Below are 14647 nucleotides of genomic sequence, written 5' to 3'. Positions count from 1 at the left end.
GTGCAGGAGGCCCTGGAACAGGCTCACGTGCAATATATAGATCTTTCTTCTCCCTTATTGTATTTGATATTTTGTTTTTCTTATTCACCTACTTGAGTGTTTTGGCAGACAGGTCCTATTTTATGGGTACATTCCCCAGCTTCTCCAGCAAAAACCATTACTCCTTATCCTCAGGCTGTTGCTCAGATTATATTTAAGGGAATCAAGATCAGTGTTCAAACTTTTGGTAGGGAGCCAGATATTGTGGTGACCCCATACACCCAGTCTCAAATAGCATGGTTGCAAGCTAATGATTATGATTGGACCATATTGACATGCTTCATGCAGGGCCAGTTTGATACTTACTACCCCTCCAATGATGTGTGCCAATTTTTTAAATTGGATCCTGTTATATTTCCCAAGATAGTACAGATGACTCCGGTTCCTCAGGCCCATGTGGTATTGACTGATGGCACTTCACGTGGTTTTGCTGTGGTGGTTTCTGGTAACATAGTAAAGAGAATGAAAGTCCAGGGCACTTCTGCCCCGATGGCAGAGGTACAGGCACTGTTGCTTGCTTTACAGATGTTTTCTGATGAGAGTGTAAATATTTATACTGATAGCCAGTATGTGGCACCTGTAATTATGTCTTTGGAGACAACAGCCTACATACCATCCATTTCTCCCACTCATGAATATTTATTGCAAGTGCAAGGACTCATATGGTCCTGCTCACATAACCTTTATGTGGGCCATATTAGAGCTCATACTCAATTGCCTGGACCTCTAAGCAAAGGTAATCAGAGGGCTGATGCCATTACTCATATGGCTGTCACATTAGCTTGTTCTGCCTTTGAAAAGGCTACTCAGTTGCATCAACGTTATCATCTTAATACTGGATCTCTTCGTCATCATACGGGCATAACCCAGGAACAAGCCATCCAGATAGTTAAATCATGTCCTATTTGTGCTGAATTTTTACCTGTTCCTCATTTAGGAGTTAATCCCCAATAACTTTTACCTAATCATATATAGCAGATGGACATCACACACGTGCCTTTCTTTGGAAAATTACAATATGTCCATGTATCCATAGATACATATTCCTCTCTAATTTTTGCCTTTGCCCATTCAGGGGAAAAGGTTAAAGATGTAAAGAATCATTGTCTTCATGCTTTTGCTTACATGGGAGTGCCAAAATGCATAAAAACTGATTAAGGTCCCACCTACAGCAGTACGGGATTTTCAAAATTCTGCCAAGATTTTTCTATCATTAATAAGACTGGTATTCCTTATAATCCTCAAGGACAGGCTATAGTAGAACGCTGCCATCGTACCTTAAAAACATTTATTGCTAAAGTAAAAAGGGGGGAACTAGGGGCTCATCTCTCCTCTCCACATCCTATTCTTTCCCTTTTCTAAAATATATTTAAAATTTTTTATCTGTGGATTCTGCTGGAGTATCTGCTGCAGATAAGCACTGGAGGGATCCTGTTGTAAATCATCCTCTGGTACAATGGAGGGATCTTTCTACTGGCACTTGGAGGAGACCCAATCCTGTGTTGGTGTAGGCCCAGGGATCTGTTTGTGTCTTTCCGCAGGACAATGAGGTTCCTCTTTGGGTTCCTGAGAGCTGTGTGTGCCCTGTGGCTGCTGCTGAATCCCAACATGACAGAGACCTATTGGGCCTTCATGAAGAACTCTCCCCTTCTGATGCCAATGGGGATTGAGAGCCCAATATGGCCAACTTTGGCAAGCATTAGCGTAAGCCTAGGAACTGTAGCCATGCAGTTGGATTCTCCAGAAGGTAATGTATGGTAACTGCTCTTTCAAGTATGTTTGAGAAGGTGTCACCCAGACACCTTGGAGATTAAGGATAACTCTGAAGGTCACTGACCTCCATTTGTTAACAGTAGCATGCCAATAAGCCTTTTCATATTTTGCAACCCTCTTCAAGCTAGTGTAGTACCTACTTTTCAGGAATGGCTCTGTGCAATATTTACTGGCCTCCTGAAATTCATCTAACCTCTTTTGATGATACCTTAAAATTTGTGAGCCTGAATGTAGCCATTATTGAGACCATTAGTTCTGCTCCTTCTGTGCTGTCTGTTTTTTCTTTATGGTTCTTAGTTGTTCTTTTGCAGAGCTGCCAGCTTAAGTCATGCTGGGATCAAGAAATATGGGCCTTGGTGGTTCATGTCCTGGAGTTGTGTCCATGCCAGTGGATGCTCACACTCTCCAGAAGAGAATTTGACATTGCTGCTGCCTTGTTGCTGTTATAGTGGTGGTGGCCACTGCTGCTACTGTTTCTGGGATTGCTATTTCATAATTGGTTACTATAGCTAACACAGTGGAGACCCTGGCAGCAAAGTAGCTACCACAGTTAATTACTCTTTCATTCTATTGGGCATGATAAATTTAATTCAGTAGTTATATACATTTTGATTGGCTTTGAAAGTTATAAAATTTATAAAATTCAAGTTCTACTTGCTTTTGGGATACCATCTTATGAGGACTCCAATTTGCAGTAAGGCTCATTAAGGAAGGGAATGGCTCAATTGCCTTTAGCCTACTGGCTATGGTGGGTTAGAACTTCTGTTGGTCTTTTCTGTGTCAAACATACAGATTGCAAGCCCAGTGCCACTCTGAGATCTTTGGCAGCAGTTAACTCTACAGCTCACGTGGTTGAGCCTGTATGATAATGAGTATTCAGAGACGGGTAATGCCTGGGGGACGCTCACCAACCTAAGACAGAGCACCTGTATGGCCTGGGCAGGTGTCTCCATGACAGGTAAGGTGACCTGCTGATGTACCACACAACCTAAGTCAGAAGCTCATTTTTTAGTAAAAAGGGGGGACCTGTAGGGCCCTGGCCTCCCATTTTGGGTAGCTGCCGCCTTGCTTGTCGACCTTGACCTTGATGTCCTCCCTATGTTAATTCCCTGCCAGTTTCCACCCTTCTGAATGCTTAAGGGAAGTTCCTTGTTTGTGTATTGGGCGTTAACAGCTTAGATGCAAGATTGTAAATATCAGTAGCGAACTTCTGCCCTCTGGGGTTCTCCCATTGTGCTGTAAGCCTGTATTTAAGGTTTCCTCCCTCTTTCAATAAACAGCATTTGGCATTCTGCTGAGGCAAATGACCCACTGTCTTTTGTCTCTGTTTTTCAATCCACAGCCCCTCACTAGGACATGGTGAATGGATGGTGGTAGCGCAGGCGATATTGCTACAACCAGAGACACAAACTCACCGAAATGCAAAAGCAAGGTTTATTGAAGCAGTTCAAGCCATGGCAGGGACCTCATCAAGCCATCCAACACAATAGAGGCTGGAGGAGGTGCCCGCCCCTCTGCAAGCTCAGGTTTTAAAGGCAAAAACCCCAAGGTTACATCATTTAGGGGTGCTAGTACAGGTACATTTCTGATTGGCTCAAGTTTTAGGGGCTTTCCAGAATTTCTGTGTTATCTTACTTTGTAGTTTTCACTGGTTGTTTGTCAAATTTTATAGACTACCTCCGGCATTGAGGCATTCTGTGGTTAATCAATTGCTACCAGATAGTCCTTCAAACATCCTGACTTTGTACTTTTGACTATCTCCAGCATTGGGGCATTCTATGGTTAATCAGTTGCTTCCAGATGGCTCTTCAAACATCCTGACTTTGTCCTGGGACCTATGTCAGCAGCTCTGAGAATTTTGAAACTCAGGACTGTTTCAAGCTGGGGTGAGGGGCTTGCTTGAAATGGGGGTGCTTTGGTTCTTCAATAATAATAATAATAATAATAATAATAATAAAATAATAATAATAATGATAATAATAATAATAATAATACCAAACTGGATTTTTATTGCAAGCCAATTTAATAGTCTTGCTTGAGATTCTCAGAAAATTCTCAGAGAAGGAAGGAGGCCTTACCCAAGCTCACACCCAAGGCCTGAGTCATTCCTATTATAACATAAAATATCTATCTATATATGAAGTAGACATTGTCTCTGTGTTGACAACCTTCACAGAAAATGTTAATTGTGCTGGAATTCTTGATTCTCAGCTGGTGAGAATCTTCAACCAGACACTGGTGAGTGACTCTTTGCTAGCTAGTTTTATGTCTGTTTGATAAAACCTAGAGTCCTTTGAGAAACCTCAATTGAGAAAATTCCCCATAAGATTGTCCTGTGGGCAAGCTAGTAGTACATTTTCTTGCTTGGTGATTGATGTGGGAGGGCCCAGCACATTGTGAGTGGTGTAACCCCCGGCTGGTGGTCCTGGGTGCTATAAGAAAGCAGGCTGAGCAAGTCATGAGGAACAAACCAGTAGACAGAGTTCTTCCATGGCCTCTGCATCACCTCCTGTCTCCAGGTTCCTGCCCTGTTTGAATTTCTTTTCTGACTTCTTTTGATGGTCTTCCATCTCAAATATTAATATAGGACCAGCCTTAATAATATTCTTCCCAGGGGCCCAGAAGAGAAACTACAAATGGTGAGAATTATTTTCAGGAAAAGAAGTACACAGAGCTCTTTGTCTGTCTACTTTATTCCTTTGGGATAAAAATTCTATCTACACAGCTTCCATTCTGTTTTTGTGCCTACCTCCTTTCTTGCCTGATTTCTCTCTACCTTTATCTGCTGTCCCCTCTAAGTTCTATCTTAATTCTCTCATCTTAATTCTGCCTCATCTAGGTTCTTCTCATCTCGTTCTTAACCCTCTAATCCTTCCCCATCTGGCTCTTCCTCATCTTCCATCTCGTCCTCCAGTTCTCTAGTCAAAATCCTCCTTATACCTCTCTGTTCTCTGTCCTCAAGTTCTCTAGGGCATTCAGTTATAAACCCAAGCAATAGCAATCCTCCCCCTACAGCCAGGGGTTTATACATCAACATGACAAATTAATTATCATCTGCTTATCCATCTCTGTCTCTCCCTTTTAGGTAGTTACCTACCTACCTATCTTCAAATGGCCAATAAGCACATGGAAAGGTGCCTAAATCATTCATCAATAGAGAAATACAAGTAAAAAGTGAAGACTACAAAACATATCAGCTCTCAAAAACACTAGTGAAGCAACCATGACTCATAATTATGTCTTTGCTGAGCTGACTCAATGTTCTCTTCATTTCTCCTCATTTTCCCTAGTTATTTCCTATTTGCGTGTGTGTGTGTGTGTGTGTGTGTGTGTGTGTCTGTGTCTGTGTGTGTGTGTGTGTACATCTCTGTCTACACATATGTGTGGAGGCCAGGGGTCTATGTCCTGTGTCTTTCTCCAAAGTCCTCCACATTTTTGAGATAGGGTCTCTCACTGAACCAGAAGTTCCCTGATTCAGTTAGTCTGTCTTGCTAGCAAGCCTTTGGGATCCTCCTGTCTCTGCTTTCCCAGCACTGGGATATGGTGATATTTTATTTTGTACTAAAATGTTATTTGTATGTTAATAAATAAAGTTGCCTGGGGGTCAGAGCTATTAGCAAGCCATAGGAAAGCTGGGCAGTGGTGGTGCATGCCTTTAATCCCAGCACTTGGTAGGCAGAGCTAGGTAGATCTCTGTGTGTTCAGGGATACAGCCAGCATTGGAGACACACGCCTTTAATCTCAATACCAACCATAGAAGACCTGGAGGTCTGTACAGACAGACAGTGACGAGGCGGTCATGTGGTTGGGTTTACAACCAATGAGAAGGCAGAACCAAAAGTCTTTATAAAGACTTTAACACAGGAAGTAGCTCTTTTTTTTGGAGAGGTAGGACCACCACAGGAGGAAGGGTAAGGTTTTAGCTCTTAGCTCTGACCTCTTGGCTTTCTTCTTTGCACTGGTTCTGTGTTTCTTATTTAATAAGACGCTTGGTTACATCTACACTGGGATTATAAGCACTGTATTGTATGCAGCTGTGCCCGGATTTTTATATAGGTGTTAAGTGTAGTCTGACTTTCTTTGGATTGTCAGCCCCCAAATAATGACTAGGCATGTTCCCAGATAGCTCTTAAAAATTTAATTAACATATTTACCTTAATCTACATTCTGTCATATGCTTCATTACCTCTCTTTCATACTGTCCAACTGACTTCCTCTGCATCTTGCTGGTGAATCTTCTGCACCTCCAATTTCTCCTGGAGTTCCTACCTCTGCCCAGAAGTCGTGCTTATCCACTTCTTCCTAGCTATTGTCCATTCAGCCTTTTATTAAACCAGTCAGAAAGTGCCTTAGGCAGGCAAGGAAGGACAGAGACTCACCCTCACACAGTGTGATCAATTATCCTGCAACATTTCTCCCATTTTGTCTAAATAAAAAGGAAAGGTTTTAACTCTAACACAGTAAAACTATATACAATAAGAACAATTATCAGATAAAATTAATTCACAAAATCCAGTCCATTTGGAAAATTTGGAGGTAGTACTCTATTATCTATCCTATCTTGGTGAGTTCAAAGTTTTATACCTAAACCACTTTCTATCATAACTTTTATTATCAACCTAAAAATATCCTTTTAGACTTTAAAACATGTTCTTAGATAAACAACTTAAGCTGTTTTGTCTCTCATTCTTATAAACTTTATAAACTTATAAACTTTACATCTCTTTTGTCAGTTTCTTTCCTGAAATTGGTAACAAGGAAAACTGTAAAACTATAACTATCTAGTCTTCAACTCCATCAGAGACCTGAGAAGTATAAAATATTACCTGAGTGATCAGGAAGCATAGAGCAAGCAACTTCCAAAACTATAGAAATGACAGAGACAGGTGACTGCTTGGACAATCACCCATGATTCCTCTGCAATGTTGGAGCATCCAACTACAGGCCTAGAATATCTGTCAGACTTTTCTGTGACGTAGGAATTTTGAAGGACTGGCCTACCTTGTCTTGATGAAATTCAGCAGTCAACTTCCTTTGTGTTCTGATTATCCAGTTGGGACATCATACTGTCAGCAATTGAGGCAAGGACAATTTCTTGCCCAGTGGCTAGCTTTAAAAGCAAACTCCATGTGAAAGGTCTCTGATGCCCCATTGTCTTCTCTGAAGTATATTGGTGCTGCCAGAAGTGATGTATCTCACTGTCATGAAAAACTTTATGTTATTAAAACATTTTTAGCTGGGCGGTGGTGGCGCACGCCTTTAATCCCAGCACTCGGGAGGCAGAGCCAGGAGGATCTCTGTGAGTTCAAGGCCAGCCTGGGCTACCAAGTGAGTTCCAGGAAAGGCGCAAAGCTACACAGAGAAACCCTGTTTCAAAAAACCAAAAACCAAAAAAAAAAAAAAAAATTTAAATGCTGCATTCTGTAGATCTCTGATGTGTTTGAAGACCACCTATCTATCTAAAATACATGTCTGTTTAATCTTGAAAAGATACCTAACATGACTACAAGTTTGATTGTTATAGATGACTAACTACTAACCTGCATTTTTTTAATTGTCCTAAACAGTTTTTAATAATAGCTCTCAAGAAATAGAACTTTACATTACATTTTAGATGAACTGTATAGGTATAATACCTTAACAAGAATATATATAAATATATAATTTTATAACAAAATAGCCTTAAATTTGTATCAATATACAAAAATCCACAACAATGTAAAATATTTGAGGCTAGTATTTGCTTTTTAGTTTAAAATTAGATTCAATAATCTACTCTTTTATACTTTTATTCCTATACTCCCCTTTTCACTAGATAGGCTAGAAAGAAGGATAGAAGAAAGAAAAGAAAGAAAGAAATCTCTTAATCTAACCTTCTTTGTTTAGTTTCCTCTCATGACCAATAACAACTTGAAACCAACACCCTTAAACAATGACAGACATTCATAACCCACCAAATGACCAAAAACCACCCACGCTAACTCTTGAGAATGTGGATATTATATTCTTGAAATTACTTCCTGCTATCTGGGTTTGATGGCATCTTTAGGGGTCCCTGAGGAAATTGGGATAATGGTCAAGTCCTTGGAGAGCCTGCTCTATCATTTGATGTCCAGTCTCTATGTGATAGGAAAGTTCAAGGCTTATCTGAAGTCCTAGTTGGAGTAGTCTGTGAGGCTGGGCCATCTTAGATGGCTGCTTTGAAGTTCTTCTGAGCAGAGTTTTTAGAAAAACTGCAACAGGGGCATTCTGAGAGGCTAAATCACCTTGACTACTTGTCTTCATTGCTGTCTGGTCCTTTTTTTTTCTGAAAACACACAAACTTTTAAAGGTAACACACATATCTGCATTAACACAAGGACGAAAGTGCACAAATGAGCTAAATATGATTCTCTAATCTGTGAGCAGGTAAAAGACATCTGTCAATTTTATAATTCCATTTGGACTGCATAACCAAATGGTCATGAGGACTCTGTAACCAACAAGATTTATCATGTCTCATCCAGTCCCAGAGCTGTTCCCATGTAGAGGGATCAGCATATACATCACCTGCCTTCTAGCTTTTTTGGTTTCTTCCTTCATGTCTACAGCCAAGATTTTCAGATCTCCCCTGGTCAAATCTGATCTTTAGTAATTTTGAAGGGATACATAGCTTTTCATTTCCTGTGAAACAAAGGTATAACCTCTCCCCCAATGCAACACATTTCCTGACCTCCATTTTGAAATTAAGACATCCTTAAAATATATAGGATGGTTTAATTCAGCAGTTTTTTTCCACACTCCAATGTCTTTCAGTAGCTGTCATTTTTTGTTCATTAGCATTTAAAAAATTTAAAGTTAATAAAGCATTATATAGGTTCCAGGTGTCTTGTGTTATAGTATTTCCCATCCTTACATGATTTATTCTTCTTATATTCCTTTACTCTCTCTTTAAAGGCTTCATTATTTTCAAACTACTTTATCTATCTATCTATCTATCTATCTATCTATCTATCTATCTATCTATCGTGACCATCTATACCCATTTTTTTTCAGCACCTAAGCACATTTGCAAGCATACTGTACCTGTTCAGAGGTTTTCTCAATCTGGATCTGGCTTTCTGCATACTGTGGTTCTGAGAAAATGTTGCAAAGCTCTTCTGTGCATCTGCCGGCTCCTTCTATGGCTCTACTTAGCACATGATGCTGGTGGCTGGCTCTGCCCACCTCAGTCCATGAGAGCCAAGCCTGTGGGCACTGGCCAGGAGCCACATATACCTGCCTCAGCTCTGGGAAGTTGTTGGTCTGAGCTGCAGCAGGCATTTCTACCTAGTCTTCTGCAGAGTAGCACACCAGCTGTGCATAGACCCTATGCTTGGTTATACATGTCTCTATGTTGAATGCCAAATGTTACAGGTCTTTCTTTGGACCACCAGGTCCCAAATAATAACACAGAGACTTTCTATTAATTATAAAAGCTTGACCTTAGATTAGGTTTGTTCCCAACCAGCTCTTAAAACTTAAATGAACTCATTATTATTAATCTATGTTCTGTCATGTGGCTCATTACCTCTCCTCCATACTGTATGTTCAACTTCCTCCATGCCTTGCTGGTGAATCTTCTGCACCTCTGATTCCTCCCAGAATTCTTTCCTGTCTTTTCCTGGAAGTCCCACCCATCCTCTCCTGCCTAGCTATTAACCTTTCAGCTTGTTATTAAAGCAATCAGAAGGTGCCTTAGGCAGCAGGCAAGGAAGGAGAGAGAAACATCTGCAGACAGTGTGACCAATTATCCCACAATAGCTGAGGATCTCAACTCAGACCCTCGTGCTTGCACAGCAGGCACCTGATCCAGTCAGCCATCTCTGCAGCTACTCTATGTTTTTGTTACTGTTGTTGACTTTGGTACTTATTAATTTCTCTATTATGTGATTTTTTTCTTATCCTGGAATTTTGACTATATGAAATTAAACTTACAATTGAGAACTTTGCAGTGTTTTTTTGATAATATTCACTTCTCCCCCCAACTCCTCCCATATCCAATTCCCTTCCCTACCTACCAAACTTTGTGTCCTCTTTAACACAATTTGTGCTTCAAATGTACTCTTGGGGTGTGTGGCATCACATTGGAGCACAGTTGACCTATCTGTGGCTACACCCTTAAAGAAAACTGACTTTCCCTCTCCCAGAGATATCAATTACCTGTTAGCTAGGGGTAGGACTTTGTGTTCAATTTCCCTCTCTATGCTGGAAATTTGTCTGGCTTGAACTTTTGAAGGTCTTTTGTATGCTGCCACAGCTACTTTTGCAAGTGTTACAGTTCTGGAAGAAAAGGTATCCTGACTTGTTGGGAGGTCAAGCTGTATCTGAAGCTGTGAAGAGAAGGTATCCTGGATACCTATGGCTCTGGAGGGAAAGGTACCTGACTATCAGAAGTCAGGTTATACCTGAGGCTGTTAAGGGAAGGTATCCTGGATACCTACAGCTGTGAGGAGAAAGGTATTCTGACTTGTCTGGAAGTCAGGCTATAGCTGAAGCTGGGGTCCAGTGGGGGATGGTTTCCCCACAGGATGTGGCAATCCTGCTCCTTTCTGAGAGAGAGATCCATTGCAGCTGAGCTCTGCTTGGCTCCTGAGGGAGTTTCCTGGCAGAAGTATCCATTTCTTCTTAACCTAAGATGTTACTTCCGCTTCACTCTGCTAAGGAGGAAACCCCTGCAGAGATGTATCCATCTGCTCCAACTCCAATGAAAAGTTGTTACTTCTGCTCTACTCCCAAGGGAGTTTCCCATGGGATTCTGCTCCATGCTGGTGAAAGAAGATATTCACCCAAAATTCTTTCAAGAAAGAGATTTATTTGGGAAGGAGGAGCCCAGGAGAGTGGCTGCCTCTGCCAGGGTAGAGGAGGACAGTCACCAACTGAACAGGCATGGGGCTTATACAGGGCTCCTTAGGGGTGGAGTTTTTCCAGTGAGAAGATTTTCAGGGAGGGAATTGGTCAAATTTTGATCCCCTTGAGCTTGGGCAAGTTCAGATTGGTTATATTTTGTGCTCAGAGATTGGTTGGTTTCATGTTCAGTTGATCAGGGGCATATTTGGCTCAGGTTTCAGGGACAAAGTGTGTTTCTTTGGCTCTGATTTCAGGGTCAAGGTATATTTCTTTGATTCTGTTTTCAGGGCCAGTGTGTCTTCCTTTCACTGGCTCTGGGTTCAGGGTCAGGGTGGGTTTCTTTGGCTGGCTTTGGGTTCAGAATCAGGGTGGGTTTCTTTGGCTGCTCTTTTACCATACAACTTTGAGTTCATCTGTGCAGCTAGCTGCCATGCTATGTCAAGAAAACACTGTCTCCTGTCTCTGGCTCTTATAATCATTCAGGTCCCTCTTCAATGATCCCTAAGCCTTGGAAGAAGAAATGTGATATAGATGTGCCAGTTAGAACTTATCCCACAATCTCCTATTCTCTGCACCTTGACTACTTGTAGATAGGTCTGTGTTAGTCACCATAACGAAAGAGTTAGTCACCTGATGAAAGAGTTAGTTGCCTAATGAAAGAGGCTTCTCTGATGAGGGTTGAGAGATGCACTAGTCTATGGATACAGCAGCAAGTCATTAGGAGTCAGTTTAGTACTATGCCCGTTTAGCAGAGTAATAGTATAGTAGGCTCTCTTCCAGGTGCTATGACCTGTCTAGTCACAAGTTCTTGACCCTGAGAACAGTGCCAGGTATGGGTTTCAACTTGTGGTGTGAGCATTAATCTAATCAGAAAGTGGTTGGTTACTCCCATAACATTTGTCCCACTGTTATATCAGTGGACATGTCTTGCCATGCCAGTCATTATTGCAGTTCAGACAGTTCTCAGTTGGATAAGAATCATGATTACTTTTATCCTGCAGTAGCATACAAAGACCTCTGCCACTGTGAAACCTAACCAGTAAGGATGAAGCTTCTGGCTGAGTGCCACCTTGGTTTCTCCATGATCTCAAGTATTTGGCACCTTTGCCAATAGGGTTATACTATCAAGTTCTGGAGGGTAACCAAGAGCATTGGCAGTAACCCATAACATTTGGGGGTCTATAGAACATCCCTGGCCAACAAGCCCCAAAGAGAAAATCCATCCCTGACATGGGGATTTTGTTTATTACTTTGTGGTGTCACCCCATTATAGGATGAGTCCATTTAATTCTTTTTGAAACTCCTACAGTAATGTTTCAAAGTGACACTTTCAAAAGGTCTTTAGTGTTGTTTATTCCTACTCATATTTCTTCCATTATCCTGCCCTCCCATCCCAACCCAATTTAACACTTCCCATTCCACTTTCCCCCTTTAATCCTTCACACCAATGCTTTTTACCCACCCTTCTTTGAAAACCCTTCCATGGCCCCTTAATAAATTTATGGCTTCTATGAATATTCCAAATCAAAGCTAACATTCACAAATGAAAGAAAACATTTAACATTTGTCTTTCTGTGTCTGTGTTACCTTATTCAGAATGATTGTTTCCTCCTACATCCATTTACCTCCAAATTTCATTTTTCTTAATAGATGAATAATATTCCATTGTAGATGTACCCTTATCCATTTATCAGCTTATGGGCATCTAGACTGTTTCTATTTCTTAACCATTGATTCCATTTATGGTACAGTATATGGAAGGGATATTTTTCCTTATTTGTTTGATATGGATTTTCATTTGCTAAATTTTAAAAATGACTTCTGATGCATTTACCTTTTTGTTATTATTATCAAGTGCTGGGGACTTGAACCCACAAACTTTTGCATATTAGGCAAGCCCTCTACTGATGAACTACTCAGCACTGTCATTTTGTTGGTGTTTTTAAAAACAACAAAACCCACATAGGGTGTTCTACCAAATACCTGGTTTAGTGTCACCCTCTTCTGTCAACATAGCAACATTGAGTTGCTTTAGTGGATTCTTTTAACTGATGAGGAAACTTCAGATGTATGCTTTTCTTTTATTTTGAAGGACACTGAATTTTTCTTTTTTGCTTTCTCTCTCTCTTTCTCTCTTCCTCCCTCCTTCTACTTCCTCTCTCCTCACCTTCTCCAGGAGCCATACTTCTTGAAGACTTTTCATAGTCCATTTTCTACTGCAATAATAAAATATTTGAAACTGGGTAATGTATAAAGGAAAGATGTTTACTTAGTCATTTTATTTAGAAAGTTATTTGTGGTTTTAGAGACTGTTGTGTGAATTTTTCCTGGGGGAAATTAACAAATATCTATTCATCCCAAATAGGAAACCAAAAGGAATGATTCTACTCATGTGTAGCTCAGCAAACCAATGAGTTAAATTAGGTTTCTTACAGAAGATGGACAACTTACAAGTGACTATGCCGGAAAATGTCTCTCTCTCTCAGCAATTGTTAACTACCTATAAACCCTTAGGGTGAGTGGAGACCCATGGTTCCCTTCTCCTTCACAACCATTAACTCTCTATAAATTCCCAGATAGGGTGGGATTTCATAAACCTCTTCCCTACAACTGTCTATCAATTCTCAGATAGGGGCAGGACCTCATGAGCCTTTTCTCCCAGAAACCATTGCCTATATAAATCCTTAGGCTGGAGCAGGCCTCATAAGCCTCTCCCCCTCCATGATGGAACATTAATGGGCCCAGTCTTGCGCAGATAATCACAACTGCTCAGATTTCAAGGGTGCAAAAGCTATGCTATGGGTATAACAGAGGTTAGAAGTCCAATGAGAACATCTGGTGAGGGCCTTGCAATGCTCCATAACATGAAAGAAAAGCAGATGTGTTTAAAGATATAACACAAGGATTTTTCTTTTTCTTTTCTTTTTTATGGTGGTTGTCCCATAATGAGTCCTGTCTCACAAAACAGAGAATCAACTCACTTCCTCAATGGTGTCATTTATCCAAGCAAAGAGAAGCTTAAATAACCCCTCTGCATTTAACCCACTTCACCTGATTGTACTTCATTTCATTTCACTTTGTTTTAATTGTGTTTTACTATGTGTATGCATGCATGCTCACACATGTGCCACAGAAGATATGTGTAGATCAGAGGGCAGCTTTCAGGAGTTGGCTCTTTCTTTGAGATCCCAGAGATCAAACATAGGTTGTCAGGTTTAGCTGCAGGCTCTTTTATCTGCTGAACCCCCCAACATCTTGCTCTTCCTCCCTGCCTCTCTCCATATATGTGTATATATATATGTAACTCTATCTATAGAAATATATATTTATATAATGTGTATTTAGAATATATAGAAATATACAATATACTTATTATGTATTAATATATAGAAATATATCTTTATTGTGTGTATATACACATGTCTGCAGGTGTATGTATATGCATGTTCCTATGAAGGCCAGAATATGGGTATGTAGCTCAGTAATTTTCTTCCTTATGATTTTGGAACAGGATTTTTTACCACTAAACCTGGTGCTCTGCAATACAGATGGATTGGCTAGCTCCAGAACTGCCCATCTCTCTTAGTCTTAGCATTTGGATTTTAGATTGCACTTTCATGCCCAGCTTTTATATGGGTGCTGATTGTGTGAACTCAGATACTCAAACTCATGCAGCAAGCACTTTACTAAGTGAGACATCTCCCCCACCACACTTCTTCTGATGTTAGTTACTTGTGAAGCACAATCCGAATTAGTCTTAACAAGAAGAACCTGGAGTCAGATATCAGGGTGAAAGCTGAAAGATCAGACAAGCAGAGCAGCAGCCACTAGAAACTTCTTACCTCCATGAATCCTTACACTGAATGGGGCCCAGATCCTGTCTCCATCCACCTTATTTTCTTGTCTCCACCTCCCTACTGCTGAAATTAAAGGCATGCACCACCACTGCCTGGCTCTGTTTCTCTTT

At 40.7% G+C, this 14647-nt stretch overlaps 1 protein-coding gene across 4 annotated transcripts in view; it reads right to left on the bottom strand.

Annotated features, from left to right (window-relative positions):
- Window positions 1–7011, bottom strand: part of LOC102910281 (CD209 antigen-like protein C) — a 43515-nt gene extending 36504 nt beyond the window's left edge. For 2 of the 4 annotated variants that reach the window (XM_076561337.1, XM_042267778.2), the window contains exon 1: window positions 6814–7011. The gene's annotated coding sequence lies outside the window, so the exon portion shown is untranslated. Of the gene's footprint in view, window positions 1–5998; window positions 6239–6813 lie in introns of all 4 variants that reach the window. The other 2 variants (XM_076561339.1, XM_076561338.1) reach the window with 2 other exon arrangements.
- Between the last annotated feature and the right edge of the window lie 7636 nt (window positions 7012–14647).

This window comes from Peromyscus maniculatus, chromosome 23 (genome assembly GCF_049852395.1).
Source record: "Peromyscus maniculatus bairdii isolate BWxNUB_F1_BW_parent chromosome 23, HU_Pman_BW_mat_3.1, whole genome shotgun sequence".
Lineage (NCBI taxonomy): Eukaryota > Metazoa > Chordata > Mammalia > Rodentia > Cricetidae > Peromyscus > Peromyscus maniculatus.
This window is presented reverse-complemented; position numbering and strand designations above follow the sequence as displayed.